This window comes from Rhinatrema bivittatum, chromosome 1, assembly GCF_901001135.1.
Source record: "Rhinatrema bivittatum chromosome 1, aRhiBiv1.1, whole genome shotgun sequence".
NCBI classification, from domain to species: Eukaryota; Metazoa; Chordata; class Amphibia; order Gymnophiona; family Rhinatrematidae; genus Rhinatrema; species Rhinatrema bivittatum.
The window spans coordinates 191,914,471-191,929,194 of NC_042615.1; positions in this window are offsets into that span (position 1 = coordinate 191,914,471).

Consider the following 14,724-nt stretch of genomic DNA (forward strand, 5'->3'; position numbering starts at 1 on the left):
ACCTAGTAACTCGAGGTGGGGTTTAGGTAAGAGTGTAGGGGGTTAGGGGCCACCATCAAGCTAGGTTGAGAGAACCTTGCCCAAATCTCATCTTGGAGTGAGTTTCCTCACTCCAAAGGTCATCAAATCTTCATGAGACCACTGTTCTGTAGAGATGTGAATCGTGTCCTCGATCGTCTTAACGATCGATTTCGTCTGGGAGGGGGAGGGAATCGTATTGTTGCCGTTTGAGTGGGTAAAGTATCGTGAAAATCGTGAAAATCGTGAGCCGGCACACTAAAACCCCCTAAAACCCACCCCGACCCTTTAAATTAAATCCCCCACCCTCCCGAACCCCCCCCCCAAATGCTTTAAATTACCTGGGGATCCAGCGGCGGTCCGGAACGGCGGCGGTCCAAAACGGCCTCCTGCTATTGAATCGTGTTGTCTTCAGCCGGCGCCATTTTGTAAAATGGCCACCGCAAAATGGCGGCGGCCATAGACCAACACGACTCGACTGCAGGAGGTCGTTCCAGACCCCCGCTGGACTTTTGGCAAGTCTTGTGGGGGTCAGGAGGCCCCCTCAAGCTGGCCAAAAGTTCCTGGGGGTCCAGCGGGGGTCTGGGAGCGATCTCCTGCCAGCGAATCGTTTTCCGTACAGGAAAATGGCGCCGGCAGGAGATCGACTGCAGGAGGTCGTTCAGCGGGGGTCTGGAACCCTCGCTGAACGACCTCCTGCAGTCGATCTCCTGCCGGCGCCATTTTCCGTACGGAAAACGATTTGCGGTGATACCATGGGTGGTACCATCTCTCACCGCGGCCCAAGGGCCCACACACCTACAAATAACATATTGATTGAGGAATGATTAAGAGAGGACTGCAGATGAGTAGTAAAATAGGCCCACCTGGTAGATTCATAAAATGACCTGCATTTACTCCTAGCAGCCATATAGAGCTGGTAAGATTCTAAAGAAAGATTCTTACTTCAGTTCCTTTCAGCCTTCCGCCACAGTCTTGTTTGAGAAAAGGTCTTTGTTAAACCATGGATCCTAGGATTTAAACATGCAATCTCTTTGTTTCTGGAGAGAGCAATCTTCTGCTTGATAGAGGACAAAATATGATGTTAAACTGTCAACTAACATATGATCCAAAGTCCCACTCCCTTTACAATAGGGAAGGATCAATAGATCCATGAATGAATTTGGAAATGGGGCATCCATATCTTGATCTTTATCAACTGCAAATGCCTACTGAAATGATAAAATATAGTGGTCAGACCACAGGACTGTTAGGACCAAAATATTGCTAACTGCATTAAATCTAAGCAGAGATTCAGTGCTGCTCAGCAAGTGATCTCACATGTGAATCCCCCCCCCCCCCTTATGAGTAGCAGAAGAGAGCAATTATTTGAAATACAATGCAGTCAGGAAACCCTTGAATTCCTGGTAAATTCCCTTGGGTTTACTGTCAGACTGTATCTCCAAATTTCCAATAACCATAGCCATCACTCTGGTAGATTGTAACAGAAGCGAAGTAGGAAAATCAACAAAAAGCAAGATCTTTACAAAGAACTTCTGGCGGAAAATAAAACAATGCAAGAATTCAACCATACCATTTTGCAGCAAGACTCTCATATCCATTTCCAAGGAAATAAGCAGCAATTTTAAATTGAGAGGTTTTGTAATTCAGTAGAACACCCCACATGTCCTATCCTTTGTCACCTGTTTAAAGAAGAAATACCCAGAAGGACATGTAATAGTGGATTGTTCATTGCACTCTGTCAGGTTTACTCTTGTCAACTTGTATGGTCCTAACCATTGGCAAGCTGTCTTTTATAAACATTTAACTGATGTGCTTGCCACATTTAGGTTTGTCCGATTGCTGATGGGGGTGATTGGAATACATATATGAACTCTGTGCTGAATAGATCTTCAGATCTAGGTATAGCTTCAAAGCAGCACTCTGGTCATAAAGAGCTGTTGGATGCCTGTCATTAACTAGATATATGGCAACAATAGTATACACTAGAAAGAGATTATTAATTTTCTCCCCTAGACACAACTCTCATAGCAGCTTATACTACTTTTTGTGCACTCTGAACTTCCTGCCTCTCAGGTAAGTAGAAAAATTCTTCCCTGTGCAATCTCTGACCATATCCCAATGCAAATAGTCATTGATTTTTCTTTACTCAAACTGACACTTGGCGATTTAATACATCTTTACTTAGGACAAGGAGTTTCATGATTTGTTGCGTGATGCTATTTCCCAGTTTAAAACTCATAATCTGGATACTGAGTATTCACCTTTGTTAAGAGGGAAACCTTCAAGGCCATTTTCAGAGGCAAAATCATTGTATACACCAGCTATGTCCGTAAACAAAGAGATAAACAGTTAATACATCTTAAGAGTCAGTTAGTGCATCCCGCTGCTCTGCATAACAGAGTTGTTCGGTATGAATATATAAAATGTTGAAAGCCTTTCAGAAAGAGATACAAGCCCTGGAATTGCATAAGATAGCACGAGCTATTAGATATACTCATTTGAGAATCTATAAGCATGGGGATAGGCCAAGTGCTTTTATAGCATGAACGGTGAAAAATGTACCGGTATATCTCATATTGTGCCCCATCAAAATCCAAATGGGAATGTTACAACTGATGCAGGTGAGATTGAGCAGCTCTTTATGCAATATTACTCTTAGCTATATTCCCTGGCACCCCCAGAAGAACATAAGAATATACAGTATGCCATACTGGGTCAGACAAGGATCCATCAAGCCCAGTATAGTATCCTGTTTCCAACAGTGGCCAATCCATGTCACAAGTACCTGGCAAGTACCCAAACATTAGATAAATCACAAGCTACTATTGCTTAATTACCATAAAAGTCGTTTATGGATTTTTCCTCTAGGAACTTAACCAAACCTTTTTGAAACCCAGTTACACTAACTGCTGTAAGGTAAGGGAGTATTAATGCATATCTCTCTAATCTGAGCCTGCTGGTGTTGATGGAGGTTCAGAGGGAGACTTTGGCATTGCCGATCCATGCCGAGGATCCCAGGACTACTACCTCTGGATCACTTCACTACTGCCACCTCTGGTGGTATATGTCAGCTGTACAATAAAAGACAAAACTCTGTGTTTGTGCATCCTGAGTCTAGCCCAGTACTGTGGCTCCCCGTAGGGCTCCTCCCCATGGGCGTGGTCATCTGCCACAGTACCCAAGAATCCACTCAAACACCTCAAACCATAACAGATTGCTCACTTCATGGATTTGGCTCAGCTCACCGCATTGCAGGCCATTCCAGGTCTGGCCCAGCGAATCGCAGAACAGCAGAACACACTGGAGAATTTGACTGCTGCATTTAACCAGCTGCACGTACAGACACCGACCCCCACAGGTAAAGAAGTTACATCGCCAGAAGTGACGGTCAAGACAATTGTAACGCTATCTTCTCCAACACGCTTCTCAGGGGAAGTTTGGAGATGTAGAGGATTTATCAACCAAAATGTTGCATGCACTTTTCCCTGCAACCTAATCATTTTCTTACAGCCTATGCCAAGACCACCTACATCTTGTCTTATCTGGACGGAAGAGCATTGACTTGGGCTTCTTCGCTGTGGGAGCACGATGACCCTATCCTACATGATGTTGTCGGGTCCCTTGAACTGTTCAGATCAGTTTTTGATTACCCTGCCCGGCACACAACTGCAGGATCTTCATTGGTTCACCTGAAGCAAGGTAATAAACCTTTATCAGACTTCGCCTTAGAATTCAAGACATTGGCATCTGAATTATATTTGGGACCCTAAATGCCTGAAGACCTTCTTCTTTGAAGGACTGAACTCTCATCTGAAAGACGAGCTGGCAGCTCGAGAGATGCCTGAGACCTTGGCTGAACTGGTGAAGTTGGCAACACAGATTGATCGCCGACTTCATGACAAAGTTCAAGAGACTAAGACTCCCAGAAGAACTCTTCAGAGTGAAACTCGAGTTAAGTATACACCCAGGCCTGTTCCTTCGGGCCCAGTTGCTGGTGAAGAAGAACCAATGCAAATAGGCTGCAGTCACCTGACATCTAAAGAGAGAAAAATGCAGAAGTGGTTGGGACTATGCATGTATTATGGACAAGCTGGCCATGCTGTACAAACATGCACTATATGTCCGGGAAACTGGCAGACCTAAGTCCTGCTGGAGGACTCTTCTTAGGTCTAACTGCACCCTCTCCTCCACTCTCTCTTCCTGTATCCTTAATATGAGGACCATTAGAATACCAGACTCTTGCCCTAGTGGACTCAGGGGCAGAAGGCAACTTCATTTTGAAATGATTAGTGGGGCACTTGCGGATTCCTACCACCACCATAATGTCTCCAGTACTCCTATCTTCAATTCACGGGGAGCCCTTACTGGGTGAAGTAACCCAGCTCACCGAACCAGGGATTTTACGGACCGGTGCTCTCCATTCAGAGACTATCTCCTTCTTTGAACTAGAGAAGGCAATGCACCCTTTAGTACTGGGGCTACCGTGGCTGCAGCAGCATAGGCCTCAATTCAGTTGGGCCACTCTGGAGCTTTCATGTTGGGGTCAAAATTACCATGGTAAATGTCTGATGGAGGTCTCTCCTATAGCCTGCATGCCAACTACCCCATTGATGCCGGGGTTGCCACCTCAGTATGCATCTTTTCAAGATGTATTTTCCAAAGAAGCCGCAGACGTACTACCTCCACACAGATCCTACAACTTGCGCAATCAATTTGAAGCCTAACACTGAACCACCCAAAGGAAGGGTTTACCCTCTCTCCATGGTAGAAAATAAAGCTATACAAGAAAATCTACATAAGACCCTCCAAGTCTCCTGCTGGCACAGGCTTCTTCTTTGTGGGGAAGAAGGATGGAACATTGTGCCCATGCATTGACTACAGAGGTCTAAACGAGATCACTGTGAAAGACCACTAACCATTACCACTCATCTCAGAGCTATTTGATAGACTACAGGGAGCCAAGATATTCTCCAAGCTTAATATCAAGGGAGCCTACAATCTAGTTCGCATTTGCTCTGGCGATGAATGGAAGACAGCCTTCAATACCCTGGATGGGCACTTTGAATATTTAGTGATGCCCTTCGGCTTTTGCAATGTCCCGGCTGTCTTCCAAACCATGATGAACGACATTCTGCGTGATCTACTCTACAAATGTGTCGTCGTGTATTTGGATGACATCTTGATATTTTCCCAGGACATGAACACTCATCTGGAAGATGTCAAAAGAGTGCTGCTAAGACTCTGCGAGTACCGCCTATACGCCAAGTTGTCAAAATGCGAGCTCCATAAGGAATCAGTGCCTTAGGGTACATTGTTTCCAACCAAGGTCTTCCAGATGGACCCACAGAAGCTGGAGAGCATTCAGAAATCGACACAACCCACAGGTCTAAAGGCTCTTAGATGATTTCTGGGATTTATCCAACTACTACAGAACATTAAGAACATAAGAACATAAGAAAATGCCATACTGGGTCAGACCAAGGGTCCATCAAGCCCAGCATCCTGTTTCCAACAGTGGCCAATCCAGGCAATAAGAACCTGGCAAGTACCCAAAAACTAAGTCTATTCCATATTACCATTGCTAGTAATAGCAGTGGTTATTTTCTAAGTCAGCTTAATTAATAGCAGGTAATGGACTTTTCCTCCAAGAACTTATCCAATCCTTTTTTAAACTCAGCTGTACTAACTGCACTAACCACATCCTCTGGCAACAAATTCCAGAGTTTAATTGTGCGTTGAGTAAAAAAGAACTTTCTCCGATTAGTTTTTAAATGTGCCACATGCTAACTTCATGGAGTACCCCCTAGTCTTTCTATTATCCAAAAGAGTAAATAACCGATTCACATCTACCCGTTCTAGACCTCTCATGATTTTAAACACCTCTATCATATCCCCCCTCAGCTGTCTCTTCTCCAGGCTGAAAAGTCCTAACCTCTTTAGGACTCATTAAAAACTACTCCTCACTACTCACTAACTGTTCCATTTACAGCAATGACCAAGAAAGGTGCCAACGTCGTCAATTGGTCAACGGAGGCAGTAACAGCATTCCAGAAACTGAAGGACACCTTCTTGAGCAAGCCTTGCCTCCGACATCTGGATCCGACCTGGCCCTTCATCGTAGAGGTCAATGCCTCAGACGTAAGCGTAGGAGCTGTGCTAAGCCAATAAGGTGATTCTAAGGCCTTACACCCTTGTTCATTTTTCTCCTGACGCTTCTCTCCTGTGGAGAAGAACTACAGCATAGGGGATAAAGAACTACTGGCAATAAAGATGGCATTTGAGTAGTGGCACCCCTGGCTTGAAGATGCACAACATCAGATCACAGTTTTCACAGATCATAAAAATCTGGAGTACCTCCGTCACGCTCAGCGCCTTAACCATAGGCAGGGAAGATGGTCCCTGTTCTTCAACAGATTTGACTTTGTGCTGAAATACCACCCTGGAGATAAGAACGTTAGAGCAGATGCCCTATCTCGCTCATTTCCTCTCTGAGGACGTACCTGATGAACACAAACATATCATCGACCCAAAAAGAGTTATCTTATCAACTACTCACCCAGTACATGCAAGTAAGATCATTGTACCCAAGAACCTAAGGAAAAAGCTGTTAACATGGGCTCACGATTCTAAACTGGCTGGACACCCTGGTCAACACAGAACTCTGGCCAAACTACAGAAGTACTACTGGTGGCCCATCATGAAGGAAGACATGTTCTCCTACATTGCTTCTTGTTCCAATTGTGCCAGACATAAACCACTGCCTGGACATCCTTGGGGCCTTCTCCAACCCTTGCCAGTGCCATCCTCAGTCGAATGGGCAAACCGAGAGAATGAATAGGGCAATCAAGCAGTTCATCCATGCCTATGTTGGCACGAATCAAAATGATTGGGCTGAACTGTTGCCCTGGGCTGAATTCGCCATCAATTCTCATCCAGCAACATCAACTGGATCAACACTATTTGAAGTGGTCTATGGACGACTACCAGTACCACCCTTACCACTTCAACTTTCAGTGTCATCCCTGGCAGCTCAATCTACTACCAAAGATATCCAACAAATATGGACTAAAACTAAAGAGATGCTTCGTAAAGCAGGACAAAGAGCAAAGAAAGGCTATGATGCTCACCACCGCAAGGCTCCAGAATTCCAGCCTGGTGACAAAGTCTGGCTATCTACAAAACATCTAAGATTCAAGCTCCATCAGCTAGTTTTGCTCCACGCTTCGTCGGACCCTTTCCCATTCTCCAATGACTAGGCACTCTTAAGTACAGTCTGAAACTTCCACCAGCAATGAAGATTCATAATGCGTTCCATGTCTCACAACTGAAACCGCTAGTCCTTAGCAAGTTCTCCTACAAGTCACTGAAACCTACACCTATAGATGCAGAAGAAAACATCGAATACAAGGTAGACACTATCCTTGATGTGAGAGAGAGGCAGAATATGGGAATACCTCCTGTCATGGGAGGGTTATGGACCTGAAGAAAACTCTTGGGAACCTTTGGCAAATATCATGGATAAAGAGATGCTTCAACAATACCACAGAACGCATCCTCAGAAACCAAGACCAGGTAGGAGGTCTGGAGGGGGCCCTTTGAAGGGGGGTACTGTTGTGTCCGACAGTCTCAGATGGTTTTGACCCTTGTGCCTCACCTTTTTCTCTGCTCTCCCTGCTAGCCTTGGGAAGATGGCTACCGCCACTTCTGCAAGCTGCATTCTCCAGCATCTCCGGAACAGCTATGGCAAAACCTCACGCCATGTTTCTCCTAAGGGCCTCCTAGAATGCACGCACACACGCCACCCATGTCTTTATCCATGTCATGGTGAAACCTTGGGGGCGTCCCCCTCGAGTGACATCACGCCATCAGGGTATTTAGCCTACGCTTGTTTGCTAGCTCCTTGAATTAGCAAGGATCGTGATATGGATCGTGATTGGATTGGACTCGACCGGTCTAAACTACTCTGCTGCTTCCGTGCTGCCACTAGAAGCTCTCTCTGCCCTTCAGGGTATTCTCTAACCTGGGTACCCGCTCCTCGGGGGCCCTCTGCTTTCTTTCAGGTGCCTTACTGGGATCGGGTACTCGCTTCTCGATGACCTGCTCTGCCTGCCTTGGTGCCTGTTACCATCTACTTCTGCCTGGTGGAATCGTCAACCTTACAGCTATCATCTAGTGAGTAATCTATTTCTCAGTCTGTCTCATCTACAGCTCTGCCGTGCTGGGAAACCTACACCTGGATATCCCTATACCATCTTGGTGAGACAGGTCCCCTCTGCCGAGGGTCCCTGGACTGCTACCTCTGGATCACCTCACTACTGCCACCTCTATACAATAAAAGACAAAACTCTGTGTTTGTGCATCCTGAGTCTAGCCCAGTACTGTGGTCATCTGCCACAGTACCCAAGAATCCACTCAAACACCTCAAACCATAACAGTCTACTGGTATACTATTACAAAGGGATCAAGGGTGATGACCGAACAAAAGAACATAAAAACATAAGAACATGCCAGTCTGGATCAGACCAAGGGTCCATCAAGACCAGCATCCTGACTCCAAAAGTGGCCAATCCAGGCCATAAAAACCTGGCAAGTACCCAAAAACTAAGTCTCTCTTATGTTACTGTTGCTAGTAATAGCAGTGTCTATTTTCTAAGTCATCTTAATTAATAGCAGGTAATGGACTTCTCCTCCAAGAACTTATAAAATCCTTTAATATACCCAGCAATACTAACTGCACTATCCGCATCCCCTGTCAACAAATTCCAGAGTTTAATTGTGCATTGAGTGAAAAAGAACTTTCTCCAATTACTTTTAAATGTGCCACATGCTAACTTTATGGAGTGCCCCTTAGTCCTTCTATTATCCGAAAGAGTAAATAACCGATTCAAATTTACCTGTTCTAGACTTCTCATAATTTTAAAGACCTCTATCATATCCCCCCTCAGCATTCTCTTCTCCAAGCTGAACAGTCCTATCCTCATTAGTCTTTCCTCATAGGAGAGCAGTTCCATACTCTTTATCATTTTGGTCACCCTTCTCTGTACCTTCTCCATCGCAACTATATCTTTCTTGAGATGTGGTGACCAGAATTGTACACAGTATTCAAGGTGCGGTCTCACCATGGAGCGATACAGAGGCATTTTTGACATTTTCCGTTTTATTCACCATTCCCTTTCTAATAATTCCCAACATTCTGTTTGCTTTTTTGACTGCCGCAGCACACTGAACTGACAATTTCAATATGTTACCCACTATGACGCCTAGATCTCTTTCTTGGGTGGTAGCTCCTATTATGGAACCTACCATTGTGTAACCATAGCATGGGTTATTTTTCCCTATATACATCACCTTGCACTTATCCACATTAAATTTCATCTGCCATTTGGATGCCCAATTTTCCAATCTCACAAGGTCTTCCTGCAATTTATCACAATCCGCTTGTGATTTAACTACTCTGAATAATTTTGTATCATCTGCAAATTTGATTACCTCACTCGTCGTATTCCTTTCCAGATCATTTATAAATATATTGAAAAGCATGGGTCCTAAAACAGATCCCTGAGGTACTCCACTGCCCACTCCCCTCCACTGAGAAAATTGTCCATTTAATCCTACTCTCTGTTTCCTGTCTTTTAGCCAGTTTGTAATCCACAAAAGGACATCACCACCTATCCCATGGCTTTTTACTTTTTCTAGAAGCTTCTCATGAGAAACTTTGTCAAATGCCTTCTGAAAATCCAAATACACTACATCTACTGGTTCACCTTTATCTACATGTTTACTAACTCCTTCAAAAAAGTGAAGCAGATTTGTGAGGCAAGATTTGCCTCTGTAAAGCCTTGCTGATTTTGTTCCATTAAACCATGTCTTTCTATATGTTCTGTGATTTTGATATTTCGAACACTTTCCAATATTTTTCCTGGCACTGAAGTCAGGCTAACTGGTCTATAATTTCCAATATCACCCCTGGAGCCCTTTTTAAATACTGGGGTTACATTGGCCACCCTCCAGTCTTCAGGTACAATGGATTATTTAATGATAGGTTACAAATTTTTACTAATAGGTCTGAAATTTCATTTTTTAGTTCCTTCATAACCTTGGGGTGTATACCATCCAGTCCAGGTGATTTACTACTCTTCAATTTGTCAATCAGTTCTATCACATCTTCTAGGTTTACCGTGATTTGGTTCAGTCCATCTGAATCATTACCCATGAAAACCTTCTCCGGTACGGGTATCTCCCCAACATCCTCCTCAGTAAACACCAAATTAAAGAAATTGTTTAATCTTTCCATGATGGCCTTATATTCTCTTAGTGCTCCTTTAATCCCTTGATCATCTAACGGTCCAACTGACTCACTAACAGGCTTTCTGCTTCGGATATATTTTAAAAAGTTTTTACTGTGAGTTTTGGCCTCTACGGCCAACTTATTTTCAAATTCTCTCTTAGCCTGTCTTATCAATGTCTTACATTTAACTTGCCAATGCTTTTGCTTTATCCTATTTTATTCTGTAGGATCATTCTTCCAATTTTTGAATGAAGATCTTTTGGCTAAAATAGCCTCTTTTACCTCACCTTTTAACCATACCAGTAATTTTTTTGCCTTCCTTCCACCTTTCTTAGGGGTAGATTTACAAAGGAGCGCGCGCAGCGGTAGAGCGGCGCGCGTTTCTGCGCACACAGCAGAAGTTAGCAATTTTGCGTAGCATGCGCACATTTGCGCGCGCCACACAAAATACGCGTATGTATTGAGGAACACATGTGCGCGTAACAAGACAACCTGCGTGCGAATGCATACCTGTGCGCGCGCGCGCCAATATTTGTGCGTGTGGAGCTCTCGCGAGGGTGTGACCTCCCGTTCCCCACACTGCACAAAATGGCCGGCCGGGGGAGACAGCCCAACTTCACCACCAGGGAAGTGGAGCTGCTGGTGTCCCTGGTGGTGGGAGGAGAGAGATGGCTGTTCCCGGTCCAGGGACAGCGCACAAACTTCGGCCACCTCCGGAGGGCCTGGAGGAGGGTGCAAAGGCATTACAACGCAGAGGCATCACACCCCCGTGGAGTAAGTACACTAAGAAAGTTGTTGTGGTGAATGTGGGAGTTGCAAAGTCAGGTTAGGCCTCACCTGAGTACCTAGAATAGTGTACCTGATACTTATATGCACTGTAGACAGTTTGCTATGTCCTGCTGGTGCTTAACACTGGTTAGGATTGGGTTGTGTTGTGCCTCAATTGCCAATGATGAAAACAATGTTTATGCTAATTGAATAATTTCATGGTTGTCAGTCAGTAATGTTGTCACACCTACATCCAAGTATCCTGTCACCATCTTGACTATCAGAGTACACTAATGGTCCTCCCTCCTTCCTTTCTAATAGATTGAGGACCTGAAGAAGAAGGCCTGTTGGCTTCGCCTCCATCGCCGCAGATGGATGGAGCGGTTGCGTGCGCAGTGGGCTGGGCCTGGCGGTAAGTGACCCCTCCAACCGACTGGGGTAACCCACATCTGAACCACCGTCCATCCCGTCCTTTACCACCTCCCTCCCTCCTGTCCCCCCTCCCACCTTCTCTCCCTCCCCTCACCCAGTACAGTGTAGTCATACGTGTCCTTTGTTTTCACAGATGCTGAAGAGGAAATGCCAGGGCCAGCTGCAGATGGAGCTGCAGCCGCTCCAGGGGGGGAGCCGGATCCATCCCCCCCCCACCCCAGAGGAGATCTGAGGGGCCGAGCCCTCCCCGGGCCGAAAGGCACCCCATGCCTTCCCCTAGCCCCCCCCCCCCTGTAGGGCAACCACCCCATTTTGCCCGTGGGGTTAGGGACGCTGGGGCCGGCAGGAGCCAGCCTTTGCTGGCTCAGAGAGGCAATCAGGGCCCTCTAGTCCCTCATTGTCCCACCTCACGGGGCCAGCAAAGAGGCCCATCCCCGGGGGCACGCTCCCCTGAGGATGAGCCTCTTACCTATGGTCAGTTTTTGGACTATGTGAGGGGGGTCAATGAGGGCATGAGGGCACTGATTGCCTTCCAAGAGAGGATGGTCCAGGCGACGGATCGCAACACCAGGGGTCTACTGCTGCTTGGTGCTGCAGTACGGCTCCTGGGGGAGATGGTCCATCGTCGGTGACCATCCTCTCTGGTCCCTGCCTCCCTAACCCCACGGGAGTGTTTGTTATGTACATAGTTTTGCTCCCTAGGCTGCCCCTCCCCATCCACATTTTATTTTGTACATATGTTACAAACGTTTAATAAATATTGTAAACCATAAACGGTGTGGTTATTAAGGGACAGGTGGGAGGTGACCATGTATTGGCAGTGTTGGAGGGAGGGAAGGTGGGAGAGAGGTGGGGGAGGGGGTGCAGGGAAGGTGGGAGAGAGGGGGTGAAGGTGGGAGAGGGAGGGAGGGAAGGAAGGAAGGGTGAATGAGTGGGGCGACGTTGAGTCCTAGCAGAGCAGCCCACGGAACATCCTGGTCATCCACCTGCTACACTGTATAGGCTGTGTGCGTGCCACATCAGCTACAGTACAGGATATAGACGAGGCGCCCATGTGCAGTACAGAAAATGACCATGCGCACATGTCCGCTAGAGTCTACGGGCTCTGCGCACATGTCCGCTAGAGTCTACGGGCTCTGCGCACAAGTCAGCCAGGGTCTATAGCCGTGCGCACATGTCCGATAGCGTCTAGTTTGTACCTCAAGTGGATACGGCGTCCATATGGGCTGTTGTGACGTCCATGGATCAGGCGCATCCCTCTGCATTGCTGGCTATACCGGACCTGGTGTAACGCACCTCAGCTTTGCAGCAACTGTAATCTGCATTTGAACAGCTACATACACAGAATATACAGGCCACAGCTGCTACGCAAAACATCAGTTACAAGAGGTAGGTTAGGGTCTCCAGTCCCACCGTAGCATAACACCAATACAGCTGGCTCGCCAGCCCGTAGACACTAGCGGCCATGTGCGCATGGCTATAGACCCTGCCGGATATGTGCGCAGAGCCCGTAGACACTAGCGGCCATGTGCGCATGGCTATACACCCTGCCGGACATGTGCGCAGAGCCTGTAGACCGTACTAGGTACGGTCGCCTTACAATACACTGTACTGCAGGCGAGGTGGCGAGGAGGTGGCCGCTAGTCTATGTGACGGTTCTGTAAGCTGGTCATAGCCCTGCTATAGTGGGCGCACAATGCACTGACCTACATCATGAACACCTATAAAGCCATTGCATTGCAGGTCCGAGAGGCTGGTGAGAAGCCAACTACACACGTTAGACAGCGATTGCTCCCTTCATATCTAACCCTGCTGAGCGGTTATCAGACATTATAGTGAAGTAGCCACGAATAACACCAGAGAACCCCCCTCCAACGCTCCGGTAAAGCGACCTTACCTACAACATATCCCTCTGAAGTCGGCATACGCAGGAATAGAGTAGTATGTGCAGAGACGTGTGAGCTCAGCAGCCTACTGGGAAGGCCAACTCATTCGGGGCCAGCTGCTAATCAGTACTTCCAACCCTCAGATGGAGGTGCTGATTAGCAGCTGGCCCCGATTGAGTAGCCATTCTCAGTAGGCTGCTGAGCTCACACGTCTCTGCACGCTAACTAGTGTAGTCGACGTCTCACCTGCCTCTCGGACCTGCACTGCACTGGCTATGTAGCTGTCACAGAAAGGGCTAGTTCCATACCGTCATTACGGGTTTGGGATTGCAACAGCACGCACATGTGGCCTAAATTGGGTAATGGCTGCACGCCCAGCTGTTCCATAGGCAGTTACGCGCATATCTGAATGAAAATAGACAGGCAGTATGAACATATTAATTAAAATAGATAGGCGGCGCGCACAAATAACCCAGCACGCACATGTTCCACATCAATTTTAATTATTCGCGCGCGTTCTTGGTATTTGCGCTGATGGGATCAGCTGTGCGCATATGTTACGCCCCACTGGGGAGGGCCGCGCACAAATTGAGGTCACTTTAAAGGGATGGGTGGGCTACTCACTGGCCATCCTCACCATGGCTCAGGCTCAGGCACAACCTGTCCTTCTCAGGAAGCCCAACTTCTTGCCAGGGGAGGTGGACATGCCGGTGGAGCATGTCATGAGGCAGAGGGATATGATGTATGGCCCACAGTCGCGTACCGAGGGTGCATACGCCAAGGAGCAAATATGGAGGCGCATCAGGCATACTGTTAATTCGGTGTTCCACCACAACCGCAGTATTGCCGAACTGATGCACAAGTGGAGGGACATGCGGTGAGTGGTGAAGCGGAAGCAGGCCAGGCGACTTGCTGAAGGTGGAAGGAGCCGCATCACGTTCACAGCCTCGGAGCAGCTGCTTCTGGGAACCCTGTTGGAGGCAGCTGTGGGTGGCGTTGGCCGCCTCGACTCCATGCGCCGTGCAGGGCAGCAAGATATGCAGACCAACACGTATCCTATCTCACAGTAGAGCAGCATATGTTGTCATGTAACCTATAGGTACTGATTACTGTTCACCTGTATAGCCAACCCTGTGCGCAGGGGCTGTGCGCAGGGGCTGTACGCAGGGGCTGTGCGCAGGGGCTGTGCGCAGGACGTGTGCGCACGGGCTGTGCGCAGGACGTGTGCGCACGGGGGGGGGGGCTGTGCGCAGGACGTGTGCGCACGGCCCCTGCGCACGGACCTTCCCACCCTTCCCTAGGTTGAGGGTTAAAGTGCAGGTCGTTTCC